Source organism: Neoarius graeffei, chromosome 2 (assembly GCF_027579695.1).
Source record: "Neoarius graeffei isolate fNeoGra1 chromosome 2, fNeoGra1.pri, whole genome shotgun sequence".
Taxonomy (NCBI): domain Eukaryota; kingdom Metazoa; phylum Chordata; class Actinopteri; order Siluriformes; family Ariidae; genus Neoarius; species Neoarius graeffei.
In genome coordinates this window covers 114,794,901-114,809,879 of record NC_083570.1, presented here as the reverse complement: position 1 = coordinate 114,809,879, position 14,979 = coordinate 114,794,901, and positions in this window count along the sequence as shown.

Sequence of the window (14,979 nt, the reverse complement as noted above, 5' to 3'; positions counted from 1 at the left end):
TAACTATTGACTGACAAATCATGGACAGCGGAGAAAATATCGAAAAACCATAGTCGTATAAACATGTTTATATGTCTAGGGGAAAATGATGTACAAAATAGATTTAAAAATGGTCTCTCCTTATGTCAATTAAGTTCTCTGTTTGAATATCGTTTTTTCCCCTGAAAAACAGGAGGGAAAGCCGCCAATAGTCACTGCAGCACTCAGGAAAAAATAATACTGCTCCTCTCCTCTCTCAGTGGAGGCGGATACTCTGTGCAGCCCAAAGACAGGCAGCGTGTTTTAATATACCACAATCCAATGTTGCCCATTGTCATAGGTGTGTTTAATTGCTTACTATATTATTGCTGGTGAAGTTGACTGTTTAAATCAGGCTAACTGTCAGGCCACCAGGAGTGGTCCCGATGGTCAGCTCGCCACTACTGTGAAACGTTAGCCTACTATATACCAAGGGCGTAACTTTGTGTTCAAAGTTGGTGGGGACATTTCCAGGCACGATACTTCCCTTCAAGGGGGGTCAGGGGCCATGGTCCCCCTGGAGAAAATTTAGAAAGATCCCGTTTTAAGGCTTAATTTTGATGCATTTTGAGATGCGTACTATGGCCTCACTACTTTTATGAAAACCATTTCAGGGCAGGCTGTCAATGGGTATGCAGTGAAAGGCTGGAAACATGATGGACCAAACAAATGTAGAACTGGGGGGGATCCTGCCCCAGAAAATTTTGTGAATCTTCACACATAAATAAAGCAATCTGATGCACTCTGATGGGTAAAAGGTGGTAAAATACACCTACCAAATACTCTCTTGCACACTGGTTGATTGAACATACTTTACATATGAACTATATACACATTACACATTATTACTAGATTCTGTGGAAGGACTTGTGTCCTGCAGTACAACCGCTATATGAAAAAATACACAATAAACAGTATCATCTTAAAACATTCATTGCCATCTTTTTATTGTTGATTCTAGTGTTACAAAAAAACAATAGGGCCACCAACAATGCTCAGTCAAAACAGATACAGACTAAGGGGTAAGGGATAGCACATAAACAGGACTACTCAAAACTAAACCAGGACTATACACGAGCCAGATCTAAACCAGAACTTCAATGTTTCAGCCAGGGCAAACACGGATCACATCAGGACTAAACCAAGGCTAAACCACAAACAAGAGCAAACTAAACTAGAATTAATATAATAATAAACTAGATTATACCTGGACTAAACCAGGATTACACCAGGTCTGGGAAGAAACAGGTGTAGCAGTTTCAACAAGGCACAAATTAGTAATATAATCTTACATATAAAGGAAATCTAGGTGATTTTATAATCTGTGTAATTTGTGCAAACCACAAAATGTATTTGCAAGTCAAACAATTCAATTCAAATTATTACAAAATTTAAAACATTTCAAAAAGAAACGAACATCTCAACATTAGGGACGAACATCACAATAATGTAAAAAAAAGCCTCCAGTTTACAGTTATTTAAAAAATAATAATAATTAAAAAGAAACAAAAAAAAAATGAAACTTCCCTTGCCCTCCATGTAAGACTATGCACCACAGTATTCATTTAAAAGTACCAAACACCTTCCTTCTCCTGTCACTTACTTCCACAAACTGCTGACAAATGTCTTTAATGTTCACATTGTCCAGTTTGGTCCAATGAGTCGTTGGTTGCTACACACATAGCAGAGAGCTGCCGCCAATCAGGTTACAGCTCTCAAAACAGCAGCTAAGCGGCGACAGCGGGGCTTGTCATTCATGGGATAAAACAGGGGAAAACAGTCGCGCGTGTCTCTAAACGTTCGGAAAAGGCGTGAAATGTTGGTGGGGACTGTCCCCTGCCCTGTCAAAGTTGGTGGGGACATGTCCCCACCTGTCCTTATTAAAGTTACGCCTGTGCTATATACAGTTAGCTAACGTAGCTTCTCAGGATAACTACCTATACTCTTCAAGCTGTATCGCTCGCACATTTGCTCTATTAGGATAATTTCGCTAACTGTAAATGTTACTACACGTGTATTACAATATAGTTAGCCAACTTAGCCTGTCAAGATAGCCTAATTACCTCATTCCTCAAGGCTGCTTTTACGTGCACATTACCTCAAATAGGATAATTTCACTAACCGTGTATATTACAGAGTTAGTTAACTATAAGACATTTAAACCATAATGTTACTTACACGTTGTTGAACACCTCTTCCCTCCATGCTTTCGTGGCGCCGTGTCGCAGACCAAGATTCATGGCCACAGAGCCGTTTATTGAGATATTATCCCTATATACGACTTTGCATGGCCAATAACCACACTGCCACCTCCTGGACAAAAGTGGTAGAACAGGCATTCCTGGTCTCTGCGCGCAAATCGTTTCTTTCAAATCCATCCGAGTGAATCGTGCCAAAAATCACGTGAGAAGGATGACGCAACTGAGCGAGCAAATAGGAACCTGCACATGCAAATCGTGTTGTGCAGCTTTGCAGATCTGAAGTTACAAGTGCAAATTCGAAGATGCGCTTTCACAAGTTGCGAAATATGCTTGCAGTTTGCTTTTTGCAGATGTGTGGATCTGAAGTTACACTTACAAACTCTGAGATGCGCATTCACAAGTTGCGAATTACGGGTTTTACAAGTGCAAATCATAGTCTGCTCTTCTTCGGATATATGGCACTATCCTACCTTCATACACATTTTTGTCATATGATCCTGTAACAGCAAGGAGGTTTTTTTTGCAATCTCTCTCTCTCTCTCTCTCTCTCTCTCTCTCTCTCTCTCTCTGTCTGTCTCTCTCTCTCTCTCACACACACACACACACACACACACACAATGCTAAATGTTTACTTATGTTTACTTTTTTCTTGCTTATTGTTTGCATGTATATGCATATGTATATATGCATGTGTATATGCATATGTATGTAACCTCTGCAATAAAATGTGAAAATGTAAAAATGTGAAACAATTGTCACTTAACCCTTTCAACTTAATGAATAAACATTTTTGCAAAATGCACCACAACTACCAAAACTCTTCACACTTCTACCACCCAAACCTACATTACTTCCAGATTCTGAAATTGCAGTAACTCAAAAGGAAGCACGTGATGTTTCAAATGTGTGAAAATAGTAAAAGTTGTGCACTGTAAAAAAAAATATTGTCAAATTTACAGTGAAAAACTGGCAGCTGTGGTTGCCATTTTTTCACCGTAAAAAATACAGTGACAGTGTATATGGCTTTACGGTAAGGTATATCAACACTTGTAAAAACAACAGTTTGAAAATGTTCAATTTTACAGGTATTCAATGTACAATAATCAGTACATAACTCTTAATTTTACGGATATTCATTGTACAATAAACAATGATTCAAAATGATGGTTACAAGCAATGATCTACTAGACAGATATATATATATATATATTTTTTTTTTTAGAATTTTTTTGGGCTTTTTTCACCTTTATTGGATAGGACAGTGCAGAGACAGGAAATGAGCTGGAAAGAGAGACGGGGAGGGATCGGGAAATGACCTCAGGTCGGAATTGAACCCAGGTCCCCAGATTCATTGTATGATGTCTTAGTTGACTGAGCCACAATGGTGGGCATGTTTTTGCTTTTTTAACAGGGCAATGATATAATTTTAACCATCACATTCTGTTTTAGTCTTACAGTTTGTCTGTGTTTAAACTACAACAATTTGTAAATTATACAAAAAAATATGATCAATTCAACATATTCTTACTGTTAAATTAACAGTGGTATTTGGTTAGGAGTTTTACAGTATATTGATGTAAATTACACACTGCTTCATTGTTTTTGTATTTACAGTTTTTTTATGTCATGATTTTACATAAATTCACTGTTAATTCTACGGACATTTTTTACAGTGTGTGAAAATGAAGCAGCAGCACATAATTTTGATTGGTTGTGTTGTATTTTGGGTAGGTCATCCACTACAGCGAAATTCACAGCAACTTCAATGTCCACTTTTTCTGTGTGATAATGTATTGCCCGTATACATACAGATGTTAGCCTCAGTCTAAGACTAAGTGTACCTGGTGCTAAAAATCAAAATAACACAAAGGAATGGACAACCAATCATTTGTACAGAGTAGGCCACATTTCGTGCGACAACCATGGCGCACTGGGGCGCTTGGCCAAATTATGTCCCCACCAATATCAACACCGTTTTTACGCCCTTGGGTGAAGAAGAAATGGTTGGAATTTATCTTTGGAACACCACCAGCGAAGTATAATGCAGCGCTGCATTATATAAGGGCTCTCAAGTCTCACGCATTGAGCGTGAGACACACATTTCAAGCAGTTCACACGCCACACCTTGTACCTCTCACGCACAGAAATTACTAAGACAACGCCCACCAAGGTGCACCGCTATTTTTTTAACTGTGGACGAAGAGCAGGCATCAAGTGATTTCCCGCAGAGTTCAGAAATAGCTTGCCACACACCGATCAATAAATTGAGAAATGTAGCTACCCAACAGCCAATCAAAAAATAGCATTGTTGTTGTCACAGCGAACGCCCTTTTTGTCAGCGGTATGTGCGCGCGTTAATTACTCACCTGCGCACAATCAAGGAGAACAAAGCAACACGCTGACTTCCTGCTTGGGTGCGAGGCCTGAACAGCAAACAAATAGGCTGCTGCAGCGCGAAATACAAACTCGATCACTTGCCGAGCATTTTGTGAAGCTGTGTAGAAGTTTTACCATTGTCAAGATCTGAACAGACAGCCGGTAAGCTCGTGTTTATTTTTATTTTGTTGTGAATGTGAGGAAATTGTTGCGCTGATGGGGCATTGAGATGCGGGGAAAATGTTTGTGTTTGTAGCGTCTTAAGGTTCAAATATTCACATGGTGCTTTGTGTAATTGTTGGCTGGTAAGGGTTATTGTAACTTGCTTTGTTTGGTCCGGTAAAAGGTGTGGCAACTTGCTTGGTCTCATGTTTGAAATGGCCCAATTTAGATGTGGTTTGATGCGTGGGCTTTATTGTGCTGAATCCTTGGGTGCCAGTGAAGACATGGTTTAAAAGCATGTATCTTTTTCTACTTGCATACAGTGCATGTTTAAAACGAACTGAAAGTATTTCATTGCTAAAATGTTCATGGTGGATATGGTTTGTAAATATGTAGGTTGGCTTGTTACTTGGTAACTCATTTATTGGGTTTAGTAACTTGCTTAATTCATTATGGCCCTTGTGGTTAAAATGTATTTTAATATTTTGATGCATTTACATAATTCATTCAAAATCTGTCTTAAGTTAAAGTAAATTCTATCTATTTTCGCATACCGTATTTTTCGGACTATAAGTCGCACTTTTTTTCATGGTTCAGCTGGCCATGCGACTTATACTCCGGTGCGACGTATATATGTTTTTTTTTTTTTTCACCGCGGAATAACTGGAGCTGATGCTGAGTCTGACGACAGCCACGCAGAAGAGGAAACGGCGCTTCATCTGCCGCTGGAGGCAGAGTTGTTCAGAAGCGACACCGAGGATGAGGAATTCAATGGATTTGCTGATTTGGAGTGAAATCATCAGCTTGATAAACTTGATTGACCTGTGTTTTATTATTAATGATAGGCCTATAGTTATTTAAATAAGTTATGTGGTGATTTTAGGCAGTACTTAATTTGTGAAGTGGGAGGTCCCGGAACGCAGGAGGTGGGTGGGTCCGGCGACTCAAAAAAAAAAAAAAAAAAGGCGGGGGATGGTTTACTATAACTTTACGCACATGCGCTTATTGTGTGTGTAAAATAATAATAATAATAATAATAATAATAATAATAATATCAGACATTATGATCTTAGAAAACGCTTTAGTGACAAACAGTTACAGACAGTAATATGTCGTGATATTATATTATAAAATATTAATTTTTATTAGTCTATATATTAAATTAGGTATATATTACATTTATCTTCTAAAATAACAGACTGTACTCATCACAGCCGGTTTATTTCACCATTGGAGATCAGATCACACGACATGAGTTAAATGACTCATTTTAAGGATTTAAGTAGGGGATTTAAAAGCGGTTGTTGTTGTTTTTTTTTTCACTAGACGGTTGTTTTTACTACCGTACCTGTCTTTGGAGATGATATACCTATAGCCTACTTGACCTCTGATTTGATGAAATAAAATTCGACAAAAATGAAGAATGACACTCCTCGATGATGACTACAGCTTTAATAACACAGATGAAAGAGCCATGGGGCGATAATAAGCCCTACCGGTAAAAATATTCTAAAAGCAAACTGATTAATGCATCATTAATAGGCTACTAATATTAGTTATAATAATAATATAGGCTATTAGTAATAACGATAGTGATAGTATTAAAGATAGTAGTAGATATTTAAAATAATCAGACTAGGCTACTTACAGGGCAAAGGGCGCGTTATCACTGCTCAGCTGTTCGTTTATTAAATAAACAATGCAGTCGCGCAGTAACCACGCGCCGCTTATCAGATACAATCACAGATTCTGTGGATAGAATAACCCTTCAAAAAAGTGCGACTTATAGTCCGGTGCGACGTATATATGTTTTTTTCGTCTTCATAATGCATTTTTTGGCTGATGCGACTTAAACTCCGGAGCGACGTATAGTCCGGAAAATACGGTACATTTATTTAATGTTAAGCTTTTGATAATCATTTTTTGCGTAACTGATTTTATAAAAAGAAAAAAAACTGTGCAAATTGGTAAATGGATGGTGTTTGTCTTTTAAGGTTTTTCACCTGCAAAGGAAAAAGATGGAACAAAGGTCTGGTTTGAGTGAATTCCAGTTTTAATGTTCAGCATTGGTATTACCCTTCAAGTGTGGGATAAGCACAACAAAGGAGCAAAACACTTAATAATAATAATAATAATAATAATAATAATAATAATGTTAAATTTATATAGCGCCTTTCAAAAAACCCAAGGACGCTTTACAGTTATAAACAAAAGAAAAAAAATAGATAATAAATCAATCAATAAATAAATAAATAAAAAGTAAAACGTCCACCAAGTAGGGGTCAGGATGTAATTCCCGTGGTGTAGCAGCCACAGTCCCACCAAAAGGCGCACGAAAACAAGTCCCACATCTCCAGCACCGCCGCCGTGATGCTGCCAGCAACACCGCTCAACACCACGCCATGGATCCACAAAGCGAGCAGAGAAGCTCCGCCACGCAGAGCGCTGGTGCATTCCAAACCGCCTGCACAGCCGCCGCGACACCACCGAGCAACATTGCTCGGAACATCACGCTGAGCGTTAAAGCGCAGAGCGCTGGACAACCATGATGTAAAATGAGTAGCGAGCTCACTGCAGTCCACAGCTGGGAGCACAGGCATTGCCCACAGCGAACCAAGGCCTGGAGGGAACCGACGCCCAAACTAGGTCCGGAGCTACACCACAACTGGCGGACAAAACACTCAAACATCAAACTACACAAACACACAGAAAAAAATATAGAAAAAGAAATAAAATAAAATAAAGAAGCTCCGGTAAAAAGAAGCTTGACAGTTGTATCCGGGTAAAATTTACGTGAACTTTCCGAAGAAGACGATGCGGTGAAGTGCAGATGGACACACATTGGAGGACGCGGGAGCGCCATATTTGATGAGTAACCTACAGTACAGTAAATCATCTCATCATATGATTTTGTATTTCCTGAACGAAATTAGTACTTGCATCACAAAAATTGAGAGCTGATGTTGGGGAATATTGTCTCCAGCTAATAATGTTAACTATCAGTTTGCCCAGAGTCTGTGAGCTTGTCTAGCCACTTCAATCTTGAATCCTTGCTAATTTCAACAGCTATTTTTGACACCTGTTTTTAGTTCTAGTGTTGCATACTTGAATGAAAACTCAGTGTTTTTTTTTTTTTTTTTTTAATCTCTTCCTTTACTGGGTACTTGCCAAACTGCAAAATACAGATATAGTAGTACATTGTTACGTGCTTCTGTTTACACGTTGCCCTTGACAGAACTCTCTTCTCAATCATGGCTGTTAAAATGGCAGGCCTGGAACCACTGTGTTTCAAATGGGAGCCCCGTACCCCTGTATTGAAGGCCTCTAAATCTGCCACTAACACTTACAACACACAACACCAATCATAACACCCCCCCCATCCCCCTGTGTGCCGCCGCCGACACCCCTCACCAGCACTACCCCTGCCCTTCCCAACAAATCTCACTCTGAACTGACTTCAAAACTTGAGGGCCCTGATGCAGCGTTAGTACTGTGTTCTGATCATTTCAACCACAGTGACTTTTCAAACTTCGGTGCCTTCAGTAGTGGTTTTGCTTCGAGGTTGTTTTTAATCCCTGGATCTGTGCTGTCAAGACGATCGACCACCAGCTCACAAGCTGTATAAAACATGAACTTTTTGTTTGAAGGTTTTTGTTACAAAATAGCATGTTCATATTCTCCACGTTAGCATGCATGACATGGTCATAAGCTAGGCAGGGATGAGAGTTTTCCGCTTTTTCTGAGTAAAAAAACGACCTTTTTATATTATGCCAAATCCGTTGAGAATTTTTTTATTAATTTCGGGGGGTTGGGGTATGTTCCTTCATGCTGTTCAAACTTTATTAACTCCAACGATGTTTACACATTATTTGTAAGTCGCCATCTTTAGTCTCGTTTAAATCTCGTTGAATGTGATGTAAAATTAGTGTTCTCTACATTGTTATTGGTCAAAACATCGATGTCAAGACCATAATAGCCAATCAAAACAGTTTTTACAAAGAAACCCACATTCTTTTTTTTAAGTCACTCATTCATTTTATTCGTTTGTTTGTTCAGTAAAAACCCAAACATTTGTTGAATTTTTATTTCCTCGCGTCGCACCTCAATGACGTCAGCGCGGTATTTTTTTCCCTTCGCGGTTTGTTCCTTCTCTCTCGCCATAGTAAGACACCCACATCCGCTTGTTCTGACACACTGGAGGTAGCGTCACAGTGCTGTTAGCCAATCAGAGGTAATATGTTTACATTCCATGAATATTAATGAGCAAGAGCTGAAATCCTGTCGTTCTCCCGCCACCCACTCCTCCAGCAAACTAGAACAGCCTGAAACAGGAGAACCACAGCATTTTTTTTTCACAAAAACCGACTCACAGGGCATTCATTCATACTAGAGACCATCACACAATTAATGAAATAACGATGCAATGAGACCTTTTAGAATTTTCTATATTTTTGCATAAATATGACCTAAAACATCAGATTTTCACACAAGTCCTAAAAGTAGATAAAGAGAACCCAGTTAAACAAATGAGACAAATTTATACTTGGTCATTTATTTATTGAGGAAAATGATCCAATATTACATATCTGTGAGTGGCAAAAGTATGTGAACCTTCAGCATGGACAAGAGAGAGCGAGACGCATTCTGTGACAGAGTGAAGCTAAAGAGGGAGCGTGACACAGAGATTTTCTGTGTTAATTTGAAAGTTAGGAGTGCACAAACCAGTGTGTAACTTGTCTTATGATTGTTTGCACGACAATCAGTGAGAAGAGTGACAAGCTGCATGTTGAGAAACGGGAAGAATTTCTACATGAAGTTCAGAGACTATTTACATTTTGTGCTAATGCTTAGCCACCTGGGAGTATAAGCTTGAGTCAGTCCATTACAAGTGAACAGACGTTTCTAGTGAAAGTTTGACTCCATCAGTTGAACTGTTTGAGGGGTTTCTCTGCTGTTTTCAACCTGAAGACAGAGAAGAGACCCAGACAGAGCTTAGAGCAACCAGGACTTCACTCGTGAGTTCTTCTGGAAACGTGGGACAAAGAAAGAGAACCCGACGGAGTCTGTGGTGAGATGCTGATCTGATGCTGAGCTGCATCTGTGACTGTTGGAGGAAGGACGGGACTGGAACATTAACTCAGGTATCAGTCATTTTGTTTTGCTTGCTGACGAGTGAAGCAGCCATTAAGTTCTGAGCCACAATGAACACGAGCACTGCATCAGGCCTGCTACTGTACATTTTAGTTTTATAATAATTCATGGATTAAAGTTTTCCGTCGCTACGACGGATTTCCGTCAATTGGGAGCGGTAAAGGTCAATAATGGCAGGGTTCCTGCGGGTCCTTAAAAAGTCTTAAATACAACTTTCGGTTTTTAAGGCCTTAAAATGTCTTAAATTGTTTGGAATGACTGGAATTTTCGAAAGGGAGGTATTAAATTTAATATTGGACCAAACGAGTGAAATGTCTCCATCTGGTTTGGGGTATTTTTTTAACCGTAATTTTAAAAGTGACCAGCACACCTTTTGGGGGCAGCATTGGTTCTGTGTGTTCTGTGCATTCCGTAGATCAAGAACTAACGTTAGGAGGCTACTGGGGGAAGTGTGGTGTGGTTCAGTGTGGTGTGTTGCGGTGGTTGTGGAGAGTAAGAGATGCACAGGTAGCTTACGCGGGCGCTAGAAAGTGTTGATAATTATGGGAAGATGTCTGTTTAACGACAAGTGGTTGGGGGATGACAGATACCCCCAAAATAAGGAGAAGAATTGTTTGCGATAAAAAGCACTGGATTGCACAAATGTGTTTAAAGCCGGTACCGCAGCGCTGGGGACACGCCCACTGGGAAACTAGCTTTTCATGGACATGAGGCGCGCGCGTGTTAGAGGTCAAGCGCTCCGGAGTGAAACACAGGGGGGTTCGCGCATGCGCACAAGAGTCAGGTCGAAAATGGGACTTATAGGAAATACTACTACTACTAATGATTAGCATCATTTTTTACATAATTAACATTGTTTATTGTACTAAGTTTAATATAAATATATAAACAACCTTTATGTCAAAACTCAATTAAAAAGAACTACAGAAAATACAATAATTCTAAATATAATACAATATAAATAATTTGAATAAATTTGTTTTATTACCTATCGTCGACAACAGTGTTTTTAATATAATAAGAATAATATTAACAACCACTACTACTAATAATAATTTATTATTAGTAGTAGTAATTATTATTGATTATTAATCATTACTACTTATGAATTAGTGATTGATAAGTACTAGGGATTATTAAATGTTATAAAATTAAGTTATTAAAAATTATTACAAATAATTATTAAAAAGTAGTAATTGGTAGAATACAAACAAATTAAATAGTGAACATTGATATAAAATAACTGTTCTACTACTACTACTACTAATAATAATAATAATAATAATAAACAATAACACTACTAGTAATACTTGTTGTTAATGTTATTATTATCAGTACAATTGTTATATCAATGTTCACTATTAAAAACAAATTATCTATAATCCATGAATAATTGTTTGTATCACTACTACTATTAATAATAATAATAATAATAATAATAATAATAATAACTACTTTATTAATAATTAACTAATCTTATAACTCAATTTTATAGCATTTCAATAATCACAACTTATTATTAGTATAATTAAGTAGTAGTTGATTAATTACTAATTAATTATTAAATTACATTTTGATAATCACTTATGAATTAAGTTGTAATTAATAATGCTGAATTATAATAATTGCTACTCTTAATTATTAATTAATATAGCTAATAAGTAATGATTATTAAAATGTTATAAAATTGAATTTATTATTATTATTATTATTATTAAAAAAGTAGTCAGTAGTAGTAGTAATACAAACAATTATTCATGGATTATATATAATTAATGATTATTTTTGAATAATGAACATTGATATAACAATTGCACTGATGATAATTAGTTTACAGTTATTACAACACATTGATTAATATTGATAATGGTTATGAAAGGTGACAGTTGTTTTTCTGTGTTTAATGTAACGCTCTGATTGTATGACTGCATAAACAGGTTTATGCTGTTACCTGCTATAATGCAGAATATACTCGAGAACTTCCTCAGCCAGCTGTATACTGTACCACACTCAGACTGATTTTGCTGTCGGACACAAAATCACACATCAAAGATAATCTTTGGGGATTGAAATAATGCCGGCTAAGGTTGTTCAGCTGGTTCTACTTGCTGTTTATTGTTTTCGTTTTTGAAATGATTCATGGTGTTTTCTCCAGTAAACAACAGTCTTCTCCTCTTCTCCTTGCAGCTACAGTAGTTCTGCAGGCCCAAAACACACGACTTTGCTTCAGCTGTTTGCATGTCTAACAGTTGCCATTGATGCACCCTGTTGTTCACCAATTGTGTGCATTCTTCTTAAAGTTAGTAAAAAAAACTATTGCAGAAAACAGGTTTAAGTTGTCGTATTTATCATTTTTCTTTGCCATGGTACAGTCTTAATTTTTCCATTTAGAGGTCTTGAAAAGGTCTTAAAAGTCTTTAAATTTGTACTTGAAAAATGTGCAGCTACCCTGTAATGAGATTGATGCAGATCCGAGGGGAAAAGGGGGGGCCCATAGGTCTGACACCGATGTGATTTAGAACTTCACCAAGCTGCTGTGATTGCCTGTTGTTGAACCCTTTCTTGTGCTATGTTTGAGTATATGTAAAGGAATAAGTTGTTGTGCTAGATAGGCCTAAATAAATAAATACAGCCTACACTACTGTCTAGTCCTGGGGAGGCTCGGCGTAGGCCACTGATGAAACAATTTGGCTGTCCTACTACTAGGCAGCTACTTGCCTACTACTAATACTAGGCCTATTGTAGTAGTAGTAGTAATAATAATGATATTTGCCTATTGAAAGGTGATCAGGTGAAAAATCTAAACAGCCCTGTTGAAGCCGCAGCAAGATCTATGCTATTAAGCCTTTTGTAGGTTAAACAGGCTTCGGCAGACAATGTTCTGGAAAGACTGTTTTTCTTTGGTTTGATTAGCCTACGATTTAATCTTTAAACATTATGGTTTCAGCAGTTCGCTTAAACATTGGAGGCTGCAGAGTCGGGCTGCAAGATTTCCCAACACTTGTTTAAGATGCCAAACTTCATAGTAAGGAGAAAATAATTCCACAGTATTTAGTGCCTCGTCAGTCTCAAAAATTAATAGTGAAGGACCAACGCGAATTAAGTCCCAAAAAACCATCTTGTAGGCCTATATTTTACATTTTCAAACAAGTCCGGAATTGGAAGTCAGTCAGTGGAGTGTAATGAAGTCTCATTCACGAAGCACAAAAGGTCGGAAAACAGTGGAGAAAACAGTGATTGCTTAAATAGGCTACTAATGTTTTACATTAGTAATTTAATGTATGTGACAAATAAGTTCATTGATTAAATAGATAAAGAAGCCAATACTCCGAAGCTCAAAATTCAGGAAAGTGGCTCCTGTGTCGCAAGTGCACAAGAACAGTTATTTGAAAGTTAACCTGATGAATTTGCGCGTGCGATTTCATGAAGAACCGGGACAATTGGCATTTGGTGAAAGATTCACACCTATGACTCATTATATTCACGTGTGCCCTCTTGCTCATTGTTGCTTCGTTTTCTTTATTTACACGAGTGTCTGAAGATGGAGTTTTCAGAAATCTCCACTCTGCCCAGAGTTTGTGAAAGTAGCTGTTTTCAGTGACTGAAACCTCTGTATAGGTGTGAATGAGAGGTGCAACCGAATAAATAAATATGCGTCTTTTTTTATCCGGCTACATGTAGGCTATCACTGCGCAAAGCAATGAAATGTTGAAATGGTAGTAATATTTTGTTAAAATAATAGTAGGCTAATTTCCACATTAATTGGTAAAATGGCACAAGGGATATGATGGGGGGGATGGCCGTTTTATAAGGGGGATGATTTGAGACTTTTATTTCAGAAGGGGAATGCCATCCCCCCTCAACTCGAGTACTGTGTAGAAGGCCATATTTCACCGGACATAAGCCCTTCGATTTCCATCACTAGAGCGCGTCAAATTACTTTCTGTTTTGCCAGCATGGACGCGCTTCTTTTAAATGAAGGCACAGATGTGTCAGACATCGACAAAATGGTAAAGAATAAGTGGAGCTGGGCTTGGCTAAATGAAATGGGTGATAATGGCAAGCCATTTAGTTCATGGTGCAAAAAGATGAAAATGGCAGGTGTGTGCTTTTGTGTAGTTTGCCATAAAAAAAAATAGTCTATAGAAGCAATGGCAAAAAAGTGCTAGCACGCAACCAGTCAGAAGCTAACCATAAGGCTAAGGTTGGATCGCTCCAGCACACATCATTTTATTTTTTATTTCAACAGATTTTCTTATTTTTCTTTCTGTTCCACTCTTTTGAAAGCATGGTTCAAGTTCGACTGCATTTGCACTTTTCTCTTAGCCACTGTTGTGCATTACTAAAGTATTGTTGAAATAAATTTGCACTTTGTGCTGAAAACTTGATGCTTCATCATTTATAGCCAGTAATGACAATGGTAAAGTCTTGCCTTAGTTTTAGTCATTGTTAAAGTTATGTAAATGTACTATAAGTAGGGGCCTAGGGGATAATGGACAACATGGCATTTAAAATTTGACGCATCATTGACATGGTAGAGGCCAACAACATGGAGCTTTTTTTTTCAGTCAGATTTATTTATTTATTTTTGCTTTAATCCATGATAATTTTAGTTGCTGGCTTTAGTAGACAGTGCATTAAGGTGTGTGTATGGGCCCACAAATTATGTTTAAGTGACCTTGAAGTTGGTAAATTGAACTTTTCTGAATTACTCATTTGGAGGGTTGTGTTTATGCATTTATATATGGTACAGCATTTACAGTATTTTCCTTAAAAAGAGGGATTTTTTATTTTGAAGGTTTAAAAGAACATTTATTTCATTAGAAATAATCATTTCTTTATTAAGTAAATAATTCAGACATATTTTTCTAAAACTCTGTGTGTTACTTTATTACTGACCTGGAAAGAGGGAATGATTTCATTCTGAGAGAGACATATACAGACACATCTGGTTAAAAATCTTTATTAAAACTATAACTGAAGAAAGGTGATTTCATACGTAGGTTATAAAAACCATTTCATGTGTGTGCTTTAAAAAGAGATCCAAGATAATATTTAAAACTGAGTAATC